Genomic DNA, 13764 nt, shown 5'->3' with positions numbered 1-13764 from the left:
TTGTGAAAATGTATTTTGTTTATTACAAATGTAATGCATTATGAATGTTCATTTGGAAATTGTATATGAGTATCGCAATAATTTGGTAATAGCGACACCTACAGGTGAACAATGTGTAGTGTTATAACCTGTCATGTGATTTAGCTAGCTTTGTGAAGATCAGTCAGAACCACAAGGAACCGCACACGAACTAAGAGGTGTCTGATCGAGAAGAATATTTGCTTGGAAAAATGTCTCCAAATGTCCCCTGGATTTCTGACTAGAAGGCGCAGTCGGTATGTTTTGTTATTTTTTGGATTTCGTCTGTTAATTTGTAATGTTGTGTGTTGATACTGATTTAATAAGATACGGACTTGGAAACTGTGACATGGGCAGAAATACAGTCACACATTGTGCATCTAAATGTAATTTTATTTGTTTCAGTTTTCCACGGTATCATGATGTAAAGATGTCAAGATGTTGAAAGATGTCAAATAAACCCCACAGGGTGTCACGATGTTCAATTGGTGTTGAAGTAAGGTCACAGCGTCACACGACTTCTTTTGCAAATAAGATTTTAAAAGTTAAGACATCAGTTGAAGCATGATTCTTAATCAGAAGAAAACCTTCAGGAGCCGTTAACTTTTTGTCAGCACCATCCATAACTGCTGTGTGCCTTATTTGATGAAGATCGCAGATCGGGCCAATGGCCTGGAGGAGGAGTGCGTAAAAGTAGGTTTTTCAGAAAATTCTAAGTGGCTTAATTTTTTTTTAACAGATGAACATACATGTTGTAGGTCTTCACTCGAGGATTCAGGATTCTCATAGCATCCGCTTGTCAGAGAAAGTGTTGAAGCAATTAGTTCACCCAAAAATGAAAAGTAGGCCTATCTCATAATTTAGTCACCCTCAAGCCATGCTAGGTGTATATGACTTTCTTCTTTCAAATTTAGCAGGAATACTATAAACGATGTAAACAGTTATAAACAATGGGGACAATTGAAAAAGATAGACACAATGTAAATGAAAATAGATAAATATATCTAAACAAATAAACAAACAAAGACATAATATAGAATGCAAAATAAGATATAACTATAAAGATAGATAGACACAATGTACATTGAGTTTGTGCAAAGTGAATAATAGTGCAGTACAGGAATGTAGTGTAGGAAGGAGATGTTATCTCACTTTTTTTAAGTTAAAGGCACACTATGCAGTTTCCGTTTTTCTCAAACAGCGACCCCTAGAGTCGCTGTGGAGTACTTGTATTTAACATTACTGTCGTAAATACCACTCACGCAGAGCCGTCTGCACTCTTCCGACCACGCTTTCTTCGTTTTCTTCGTCGACTCTGCCATGATTCACGTCTGAAATGCGTGCTAGTGTCCTCCATAGAGGCTGCTTCATATGTTGTTGATGTATGTGACGTCGTGCCGTAAAGCAAGTCGTGATTCTCACGAGATTTGTCGGGGCGCCACCTCTCAAACTTGCATTGCTGGTTTTGCCAGTGGGCGATAGAAGTTGGTCAGCAGGTTTCGAGGGAGGTGGGTATGTTTCAGCTTCCTGAGAAAATAAAGTCTCTGTTGGATCTTCCCTACCTGATGTGAGATGTATGTAGACCAGGGGTCTCATTTATAAAACTGTGCGTAGGAACCTTACTAAAAGTGTACGTGCGCCCGAAAGCCAAAAATGGCGTACGCAAAAAAAATTCCGACTTATAAAACCATTCGTACGCCAGAACCTGAGCAGAATTCACTTTATAAATCCCAGTCAGCGGAAGATTGTGCGCACATTCGTCTCCACCCCGAAATAACCATATATGGAGCTTACAACGCCTAGTTTTACTATGCAGATCCTCATCTGCATATCATTTGCATATGTTTATTCATCCACGTGATAACGTTTAACGGTACAAGACACATTACATTAATAAAAATCAAGTAGTTGCCTATCCTTGGCTTGTTTTTGAATACATAAATCAAATAGTGTAAAATACATTTCAAAGAAAGTTTTTCTCAATCTTTTGAGAAAGCCACTGGCCGAATTGTATTTTTAATTGATTTCTATTTTTAATGGAAACAGACATGCCTTGGGCATTATTTGCACGAAACTATTATCTCAGACAATCTAGTATTATCATGATAAGCAATTATCTCTGTGGTTAAAACATTAAAACAGCACGCCACAGGAAAAGTGTTCAAAAACATCGCATCCACAACAAATATTTCAATTGATTGAATTTGAATATAAAAAATGTTGTAACTTCTCAGTAATGATTTCATGTTTAAGTGTTTAACTCCATTAATTTGAATGGCATATTTAATCTAAATGTTTATATCAGAAGTAAAACATAGTTTAAATCATTATTTTATTTAAACTGTTATTTGCGTCAGTTACACTAAACGGCCCAACGCGCTCGCTGGTGCGGACATTTAAGAAGGGATGGATATTTGCTTCAAGTGACAGGCTTGGTGAGTGAAATTATATTTGTATTATCTTTCTGTATGTTTAATTTTCTTTAGATTTTCAGTCTAAAAGTGACCAAAAAGACACTTACTGTAACTCCAGCTCACCATCGTTGTCGCCAAACTGCTCCATCTCCAAAACGTTCGTACGCATGGGTCAGAGTTTGCGTGCAGGTGCGCAAATTTTCCCGTCAAGTTTGTTTTTATAAATCACAACTTATGCGTACGCCACGTTTATAAATGAGACCCCAGGTGAGGTCAGCCGAGATGTGCAGGCCAAAAAATCTGAAGCACTCTTACCTCTCTACCTCCTCTTTGTGTATGCAGAGGGCAGCGTGCTCAGCGTGCTTGGATTTCCTGAAGTCCACAATCAATTCCTTGGTCTTAGTGATATTTAAGGTATTTGAACATTTGAATTGTAATGGCATTGAACAGCGCCCACATTTTTGAAGCTCCAAAAAGTATCTTGTTTAATTGCCTGTCTTTGTCTTGGTGTGTATACTGTATAGCTCTGTGTTTTCTTTAAGTTCTTTGCCAGTTATTGTCTTGGATTAGTATGTGTTCTGGGGTCCGTTCTTCGTACGTCGCTAACTCACTTAGCTGGATTTGATTGTTGGCGATTTGGCATGATCCTGGATTGTTTGGTTCTTCAACGCTCATCCTGGACTTGCTGTCATAGCAACATGTGCGCAAACTTAAACCTGCTCGGGAGCAGGCTTATTTCATGTTAACAGGATTAGACCGCGGCTTCATAAGCGTAGCTGATACGGGAACTCCAGAGCAGCGCGATAGTGCACTTTCTGAGATATATATATATATATTTTTTCTCGTGATTCGTGAGATTGTCGTTTTTTGTCGCTTTTATGTTTAAAAAAACAGTTTTAGGTTTTTTTTTTTTTTTTTTTTGGGCATTTCCAAGCCACTTAAGACCCAATGTTGTAAAGCATTTTTTTTTTTTTTTTTTTTGGTTATAATTTTTTATGAAGATCATACAATCATGACAGTATATGTCACTCAGGCTTCACTAACGTGATTGGTATTATAGACTAAACCATAGACTGCCATCAAGGCCTCAATGAAGGGGATTATGTGAACAGAAAGGGGATTCACAATGTAAATGTGCAGCCCAGTTACTATTGTGATTCTTAATATTCCAGATTAGTAATATTATATAAAATAAAAAAGAAGGCAGTTGACTAAAATCTTCCATATCACAAATGTGAAAACAAAATGTCCAGGATCTGTGCATGACTTAATAATTTTCAGAGATTCACATTTATGCACATTATTTGCAAGTGGTAAGAAAAGTTCCACAATTAAATATCAAGCTCACTGTATTACATACACTTATGCTGATCCTAACAGAACTGCATTTTTTCATAGGTGATTATGAGATGTATCTGCCTGCAGACAGGTGTTTTATGACCCCATTCCCTGACCCAAACCAGTTACAATGCAGCTCTAGCCAGGAAAAGGGCACACAATGAAATGAACTTTGGCTAACTAAAGGGAAGAATTCAGTGTCTGAAAAGTCTGAGGGTTGCACACCTGACAGGGCCTGGGACATTGTTGCATGTGCCATATTACACAACATTGCCAAAAAAAAAACACTTTTCATTCAATGTTTAATAAAAGACTAATATGCTTAGTTCCTTGAGTTTTATTTCAATTGTTTTTTGTAAAGAAAAGCCAGTGGTCAAGTGCCTGCAACAAGAGATATTAGACACATGCCTCATGCAACAAATAAAAAGGAAAAGTTGTCTATACACTGCCCACCTGTAGGCCTATGTCTCCTCTGTCTGTGCAGACTCTTCTGTAGGCCTTTCTGTAGATGTGGAATCCTGCAACTTATATTGCAGCCATAAAGCATACAAGTGTAAATTAAGTAAAGTTATTTATGCACTTGCAGGTAGGCTAGTTCCTCCATATGACAGTTATCTGAGAGGGTTTATTCACTGTCCAGTGCAATGGAAACAAATGGACATTACAAAGTCTTATACTTTCTGTCCTTTGGAAAATTAGAAAATGTCCACTTACTGCACATATTTCAGCCACCACTTTCTTGGGAACAGATACATGTGTTGGTGTATTATGTAAAAGTGCACAAAAGAGGAAAACACAATGTCATTACAATGAACTACACTCGGGAAAAATGTGATCAATAACTCATGGCAAAATATTTTCACATTAACATAAGTTTATCAGTTTTCACTTTCACAAGTCAAAGCAATTCATCATTACTCAAGATTTAACAGTTGAAATCACTATACGGCCTTAATTTAATGCAGCAAAAATTATTTTACAGTGTAGGCTACTAAGATCTTTTCTTTTCTTTTTTTTCTCAGCCTTTTTCTTGGTTGCTTTTATAAACAGAACACCATTTATTTAACAGTGCCTTTTATAAAAGAGACTATAATATAACTAAAAATTACCATTATGTAGAATATTTTTGTACTTCACTTTTATTAGTTCCCATGTTCTAGTGTGGTGACTCTGACATTACAATGAACAAAGTAATTATGCAATTATTAAAATACAAAAATATAGCCTAATAAGTGATAAAAACATCTAACATGGCCATTTCTAACGGATTTAAATTGTCTGCTACTTTTTGCCAGCCCTCTCTCCTGGCTTTTGCAGACTTTGAGGTGTTCCCTGGCGTTTTGATTAAACATTAAAATTCCGAATAAACTTCGACTATTAAGTTCTTGCTCTGCTGAGGAGAAAAACTGAGCGCGCTCTTTGGCCATGCTGAGCAGCCAATAGCAGCGTTGCTGATCAATGTTTCTACTATCGATACATATCCCCTTTTAACCAGCGCATGAACGCGCAATTATCTCAGATAACACAATCCAGCTATACTAATCATATCCGGCAAGTGTGTTCGAAGAACCGAGTTAGCCAGATCATGATTCGCACGATGATAAAATCTTGGATGTGTCATTTGATCTGGGATGTAATAAGCAACGTTTGAAGAACGGGCCCCTGGTATCTCTCCTATGATCTCCTGAGTGTTTTGGTTTGTTCATTAAAAACTATTTAGAAAGTATATGATTTGTGCGTGTTCACCAAACGTAATGTTCCCAGCCAATTGATTTCACGTATCCATTAACATGTCCCTATAACCTCGGAGCATCAAACGAATGCACTATCGCTGCGCACTATGGGACTTCTTTTCCTAGCCCTCCACCTCCCCAGCACCACCTGCCTAGATCTACTCTGGGGGTTTTTCCCTCTCTCTAGCAGCAGCAACACGTTTCCTTTAATTTATGTTCTGAGCATTTAGCAGAAGCAAGTCATACCTGCTCTGCAGCAGCAGCAGCGTAGCAGATCTAGTCAGCCAAGCCCAAACCTGTGTACATTAATTAATAAAATGTCTTGACAGCACTAAAACGTAAAATATTTACATTACTCGCGTACAGATTTGTAAGTACTCCTATTTATGAATATTAAAATCATGGCATTAATGTTTTGATTCTGTTGTATTCAATTTCCATATCAATGACGTCACATTTATTAAATGCAGTTTACTCATCTACTTAATATGAAATAACATTTCATTCTGTTTGTGACTTCTGTAGACAAAAAAAAAATAAAACCCTCAGGATTAGTTTCGAGTTGACAAAACCAAACCACCCCAATCCGGCTTTGTTATACCATGACGCTGATATAACAATGACATCAGTAGGAAACACTTAAACACATGCCTTGTAACAGAGCAAGTGTGATTCACTTCTTGAGAGAGAGTCAGTGTGATTTCAAAACTCTTCTGTCAAAGTTCAAGCCCAGTCGTTCACTCCTCAGAGCTGGAAAAATTTAACATTTTCACACTCCAAAAACTTAGTACATTTTAATTAATTTACAATTTACTTTATATGACACATCAAATTTAGTAGATATATTAAAAATTATAAAACAACACAGAAGTCTTTATTGAGATGAGCAGGATTGAAGATTGTTGCATAAAACTAGACATCAAACAAGGCAGGCCATCTGTCCTTTATGTCTTTGATGCTCATCTTCAGGCTGATGACATCATGTCTTCTATGTGCAAAAGTTCTGCACATCAAGTCATTGATAGCTATGCTGTCTCTCTTCTTTGATTCTTCAATTAGATGGTTTCGGTCTACCTTAGTGTCTCCTGTGGGATAGCATGGAAGAAACACCACTTCTCCTTTCCAAGCTTTCTTTACATTATTTTCAGGTGTCCTGTCATCAGGGTGCTTGTTCTTAAATGAATTGCAGGTAACTTCAGGACATCCAAGACTTCTGAGCTTTAATCTGTCATTTCCCATCTTGTACTTAAAGGGGTGGTATAATGCCCTTTTCACAAGATGTAAAATAAATCTCTGATGTCCCCAGAGTGTGTGTGTGAAGTTTTAGCTCAAATTACCCCACAGATATTTTTATGTAGCATATTAAAGTTTTTAGGTTAGCAAAAACGCACCGTTTTGTGTCTGGCCCTTTAAATGCAAATAAGCTGCTGCTCCCGACATAGAGGGTTTCAAGAGCTTGTGTGTTAGCAGCACCGATTACCTCATGCAGACACACACTAAAATGACAGAAACTGTTCTGCCTTTTATGTTTAAACGGAGTCAGACAAATATGGAGAGACTCAAGAAGAAGTGACGACACGTAGAATGCAAAAGGACGTCTCTGAATGGTTAGTTGATGAATTTATGTTGCTGATGTGGAGTTACCTATCTTCAATTAGCATATTCTGTCATGATAATCTATAAGTCGCTTGTATAGGAACTGTTGTGAGATGCACACAGAGTGACTGTTTATTGCATGTGAAAAGACGGATGCTACAGTTTAAGCTGACTCACAAATGTGCTCAACTACAACAACTCTTCCTCTTCTCAACTTGGACTGCGTGTTCTGCGGTTTATGTAAATTTTAGGGTTGGTGATGTCACTAACCCTGGAGGAATGTCGTGTAGTCCCTACCAACCGTTTGTTTTAGTCCTTAAAAAACTATTTCTTTTAAAGCAAATATCTCCCTTTGCTTTGAACTTTGAGCGTTGCAACTTTGCAGATGTTGTTTATGCTCAAAAAGCAACACTCTAACTAAAGTTAGAAAAGTGAAATCATACTCAATCACCCCTTTAAGACTATACATCCACCCAGTCCAACCAGTATGACTGCCTGGTTTTGCCAGACACAGGTGTGTTTTGACTAAAGCCTCTGCCACCTCACTGATCTGATGTCACTGACCTGACCTGAATAGTAGTTAGCAAAGTACCATCTTGACAAATTTTTTCATTGGCATTCTTCAGTACTGCCTCTGCTTGGGCAGAAACATGGAATGATAATTTCATCTGGCCATGATGTCCTATTGGCGCTTCCAAGAGGGGATAGTATAACACTGTCTTGTGGAGACACTATGCCATTTGTCTGGATATCTGGCCTTGTGTCAGTAGCAGAGCATGCACTGGTCTCATTTTCAGTCTGAGCAGTAAATGTAAGGATTATTGACAGAATGATCACAACTTTGATTGTCTCCTTGTGTTTAATCTAGTCTGGAGAAAGGAGTGTGAAGTAATCACCAAAGTCCGCATCCAAGTAAAGCGGGTCCTCAACTAGTCCAAATGTCTCCTTCACAATTTCATTTAAATGCTCTACAGTGCTGGGTATTCCTGAGGGCAGTGTTTAGCTTCTCACTCCAACTTTTCACCTAACACTTGTAAACAATGTGACGTTTCAATGTCACCATGCATTTACCTACCATAAAATATCCTGTCAAGGGATATGCGTCACCAAGTTCACAATGTTGTTGCAAGGTTCATTTCCTAGAGTACTCCAACATAAATGCCCTAAAATGTTCATCATACCAGCTGTTAAGTAACTTCACAATGAAACTGAGACTGCTGTCTACAATAACAATCTGTGAAATCTAAACAAAATCTGGTAGTCCACCAGTTGACCCTTAAGGAAATACCATCCCAGCAGTATATTTAGTTTCATGGTGTATTACTGTACTGGTCAATTTCACAGTGGTTTGTGTTGGATACATTTCCTTTAAAAGACTGCTGTATTTCCAAATCAAGTAGCTCTAATGGAAGTGACGTTATTTTAGTGACACATGTTGCAGGTTTTAAAGCATTTGCTTGTGAATGGTACGTACGCCATCATCATTTGGTGCTTTGAAGCAAGTGACATCAACACATTTCAGAAGCTGTTTGTGTACCTAACAGCTCGCTTAAAGAAGCTATGTTTAGCCTCAAAGCACATAGTCCAGAGATCCAAACCCTCTTATCAAGTCCGGCTTTGGTGACCGTTTTTGCTCTGGAAAATCTTCTAACAGTCTGTGACGATGTTCTGATATCAGTGTGTCCAGGTAGCAAATAGTTTCCTCTGTATGAAGAGGAGATACTACAAGTTCAGTAATGTCTTTTAAATTCATGAGGACTTGCCATGCTGGATCATTCAGTGGTCTCTTTGCACCAATAATGAATGACAATATCTACAGTATGGAAAATTAATTATGGTCTTAAGTTCTGTCAAGGTAAAATACTGTTTGTGGATGAACAGATTTGGATTTAATGCTTATTCCAATGGAATTATGCCTTAAAAAAGATTGTGAAGAACATCCCAGTTACAAAATGGAAGTAACTTAAATGATCAGTTATAGGACAACATTTCTTCAAGCTAAAACAGTGCACGAGCGCAGGATCTCTCTTAACAGTCTGAACATGTAAATCTCTCTTGTTCTTGGCAGAAAAGCTCCTGAACGCACTTCCTTCTGCTGATAGTCAGCATAGCCATGTGCTTAGCCATATTTTTTCACATCATTGGCTTTACAAAGAAGAGCCAAATAAATTGATGTTAGCTGTGATCTCAGTTCAGATGGTACATCAGCAAGAACCCAGTACACGGCTGTGACTTTGTGTGTGTTTTTTTCCACGAAGATCCAAGAGGATTGCAGATTTCAAAACTGTCAACGTAGAGTATAGCCTAAGTGAAATGCTAAAATCTTCTTTAGCATGAAATTCATTTAGCTTGAAATATTTACCATCGTGGAAGGATGCTAAATGTTTAGTGTTTGAATGTTTAGTTAGTATACAGTTTAGAATGTCTTCATTATTCAACAAGTGCTGTAAGGTTTGAAGAACAGGCATATACTGAAAGCTATAATTCTCCTCTCGATCCAAAATATACTCTACTGGCTCAATCACATTAAAGTTTCCTTTAAAATACTTTTCTCTCTTAAATTCTGAACAAAAGGGACCAAAAGGCCACATTCAAAGGATTAAAGTGACTGTCACGGGCGGCCGCTGCTCTTTGTTACTCTTTTGCCGTGTGTTGTGCTCCCTCTGCAGGACTGCTGCGGGGAGTAATCAGCTGGATTGGATCTTGCTTTCATGGGGTTCGCTTTTTTCTCCTTACATCGATCCCTGGCCAGGACCAAGGTGTAAACCGGCGCTTCCGTGTGTTTTTGAAGGCTTTGTAGCTGAACTTTTTGTGATTGACCCTCATAAATAAATTTGTTTTTGTAGACGCCGCTCTCGCTTCCTCCTCCTTTATTGTTCCTCCCTACCCAGGGCATAACAGTGACACAGTTTGTCTACTAATTCACTGACAATATCTTGATATTGCAACAGCACAGTCATTCTTTGTAAAGATATCAACTAATTTTGGAATATACTGAGTAGATGACGTGCAAATTATCTGAAGCTGTTCCACCAGGTCATCAATGCATTTTCCAGAGACGTTATAGATGAGAGAACCAACATTTTTCACTATATTGCTTGAAGGATCCCTTTCACAACCCAACTCTTCCGTGTTATCCATGTCCACATGACCATGTGACACTGGAGAGTGTATTTCACTGTCAGTAAAAGCTGGCTGTTGTGCAATCACATCAGTCTTAAAATCAATCCATGAACAGGATTTGTGATTGCTGCTTCTATGTGTTGCATAAGTTCCATATACGTTTGTCTTAAAATAACATCCTTTAAATAATGCATTGTATAGTTTTGTGACTTTTCAAATGGGAATTGATGTGATTAAAGTAGTCTTTTGTGATGAAATAAAATGAGTCACAAATTTTACATTTGAAAGATTGCACAACTTCACACTTCAATTTCTTGTGAATTGTAATATTGATACAAGTGTGTACGCAGGCCACCCCATGTCTTAAAGGGACATGGACAGTTGAAGACATGGTACTGAATATCCACGACCAAAGGTACCATGATTCAGCCGGTAATTCTTGAGAATAGCACCTTTAGATGGAGCCACAAAAGTGCAGAGCTTACATCGCCATCACTGTTGTCCATATCTGTTTAATCTCATATTGGACGTGTTTGGTTGCACACGGTCCATGGCAGTCCATAAGGTTCCAGCACAATAAAGGTGCAAGGTGCCATCCAGCTCGTCGGGAGCAGCTGGGGTTAGGTGTCTTGCTCATGGACACCTTGACACTTGGTCAGGTGGAACCGGGAATTGAACCACCAACCCTCCAGTTTGTAGACAACCTACATGAGCCACTGCCACCCCAATGTTGCTGAGCAATGTTGCTGAGTGATGTTGCTTGGCACTTTCCCATTGAGAATGCATAGAGGATAGAGCAGCATCCATTAGCATACGAGTGTTGAGTTAACTGATTCACAAGAGTTTAGATAACTAATACACACCACTGTATCCCGTGTAGGGAGATTCTGTCAGGAGATCGCCGCATCCAAAGTCAATGAGTGTGATGTCGCGGTTCTTAGCGTTTATCAGCAGGTTCTCTAATTTGATGTCGCCATGGTAAACTTGGCTTACCATGGTGACAGCACGCATCAGCGGCTAGTGTTGCCGACCACATGATGTGCTGTGCAAACTTCTCGTCAATGCTGCCGCCGTTGCGTTTCACAAAGTCAAACACATCCATGCAGTGCGAGAAACGCTCGAGGACCATGACGTAGAAGTCCTGCTGGTCCTGCCAGTCCAGCAGCTTGATGATGTCCATCGCTTGACCTTTTTTACTGGCCAGGATTGTCAGAGCGACTTCTTTGGGAAGGGGTTCAGGATGATCAGGCTGGAAGAAAGAAACATATGATGTCAGATGGTTTTAAATAGGGATTTAACTCTGAGTTTGTCTGCTGATAAAACTGCTGATACTCACAATGCTGATACATGTGTTTCGTCTTTTGGATAAATTTCACTGCCACCTGATGGACAAAACAAAAAGCAATGAATGTGTGTAGAGGTCATATCATAAATTCCAAGCAAGAATTTAAATTCTAACAGGTCAAGAAGAGCCCCTAAATAGTGAAAATATGATACAGTAAGATGTCTTGCTTAGGATAAAGTGAGATATCAAAGGATGAGAAATAATTTGTATCAAAAACAATTTGGTAAACCAGAAGTGGTAAGTAAAAAAGAAAAGGATCAAACCTTCTGGCCATCCGCCAAACGAGTTCCTTCATAGACAGCACCAAATCCACCTTGCCTCAACTTACGGCCAATTGCATATCGGCAGCAAATGTCGCCTGTTAAAAGATGAACAGAAGAGGAATATTTAGTGGTGCTTTGCAGATATTGTGAGATTATTGTTGGGGACTGTGGCAGGAAACTCACCCTCAGGTCTCATGTTCACTTGGTTACGGAGAGGAGACGTTTCACCTGCTGTCAGACGGACTGGAGCGTCGTGGACTCGAGTTTGAAGCTCAGCAACAGGAAGGACTTCAGGATCATCGACAGGATCAAGGTTCCTCCAGATCAGTGACCTCTACAGATCTAGAGATGGACTATAGTAGAGACAATTGATCTAAAGAGTATATCAGCACAAGAAGTTAGCTAGCACTTAAAAAAATTACTGATTTATTAGGAACAGCGATTCTTTGATATTAAAGTAAATTACTAATTGTTCACCTATTGATTTTTAAAGTGTGTAACCCAGGTTGAAATCTGGTAATATATTATTAGTTCTGCTGCCCCTTTAAGAAGTGATCTCATGCCACCCCAGTCATGTGACTGTGCTTGGCCAATCGCGCAGTAGAGCACAAGTTTAATTAGGCTGCAGCTTCTTCCTCATTCAGAGGTGTGGGGAAGCTGATCGGCAGCTGTGGACAGGTTTGTGTTCAACAAACAATTCACTCTTTTGCTAGATTTATTCTTTTAAGTTAAACACATCATTGTAACTTTTAGAATAACTTAGTGGCTGCAGGGGATTGTCACCGTCACCAGATTGCCATATGTTTACTTAGAGGAACTGGTGAGTACTCTGAATGAATGAACTACATGCTGAAAGCTAACATGTTAGCCAAATATTCACCAACTGGTTTTGATTAATTTTATGCTTTTGTGACATTTGCATTTGTGGGTTACAAATATATTTGTTTTCAGTAAGTGTGTTTATATGTAGTAAGGAAATCTGATTATAGTACTGTTGAATTTATTTGAACTTTGTGCAGCCAATACAACTTTAACATTGTACTGTTTATTGTGTTGTCATGCCCTTAATGTTTATTATTTGTAGTTTGTACATTTATTGATTCATTTTGTAATAATTTAGTATTGTGTGCACATGAAAAGGATATCTGAGTGTGGAATGAGCTGATGCTTAGTTTCAACTTAGCCCTGTTATTTACTGGTCCTGTTGTTGTACTACAGGCCAGGTTTTTTCTCTCTGTCTGGAGACGAATGATGGCGAGCCGAATTTCTATTGCTGGGAGCCTACCATCCGTGTAGCATCCACTGAATAGCCATCCTACTGGTCTGGTAGGAAGGTTGTCCACAGCCTGTCCCCCACACACTTCTCCATAGACTAGTGCTTCAACCCCACATACACATCCTTCACATGATGAACAATAACTTACGGACTTATCACTACAAACTTCCATAAAACCCTTGTGGGTTGTCGCGCTGGTCTTGTATACCATCTATTGCTGGGACAGTTCTTTTTCTTTTTGGTTTTTGTGTGTGTGTATTTGCTGTAATTTATATTACTTGAACAACAACTACCAAGTGCACTTACCTATAAACCGGTTCAACTGCAGTCTGTAAATATTTTGGGATTCTTTTCTTTTTCTTTCCTTTCATTATTTCTATTTGTAAATATTTTGTTTAATTATTTTGCAATATATGGTACCTGCACCAAATTTAAACTTATGTTTCTGTGTTGTTACTGACCACCAGCTCCTGTAGACGAATTTAGACTTCTGTTATTTTACTAGCCTAAGACATATTAATATCGGTTAACCGTCTCAAACACCCGTTACAAGTGCAAAGTATAATATTACTAATTTTTACACTAGTGAGGTTTCCTAATTTATTTATAATAGAGAGAAAGTTCAAAAGTCTGTTTAAAACCATCCTATAGGGGGCAG

General features: G+C 38.6%; 1 long non-coding RNA gene across 1 annotated transcript; it reads left to right on the top strand.

Annotated features, from left to right (window-relative positions):
* Positions 1-12450: 12450 nt before the first annotated feature.
* Positions 12451-13536, top strand: LOC311297316. The gene is made up of 3 exons (XR_014628801.1): positions 12451-12508; positions 12584-12650; positions 13049-13536. It is a non-coding gene; the product is annotated as an uncharacterized lncRNA (long non-coding RNA).
* Positions 13537-13764: the final 228 nt, after the last annotated feature.

Source organism: Rutilus rutilus (assembly GCF_951802725.1).
Source record: "Rutilus rutilus genome assembly, chromosome: 9".
Lineage (NCBI taxonomy): Eukaryota > Metazoa > Chordata > Actinopteri > Cypriniformes > Leuciscidae > Rutilus > Rutilus rutilus.
The sequence above is the reverse complement of the archived record's forward strand: the minus strand, read 5'-3'. Positions and strand labels throughout refer to the sequence as shown.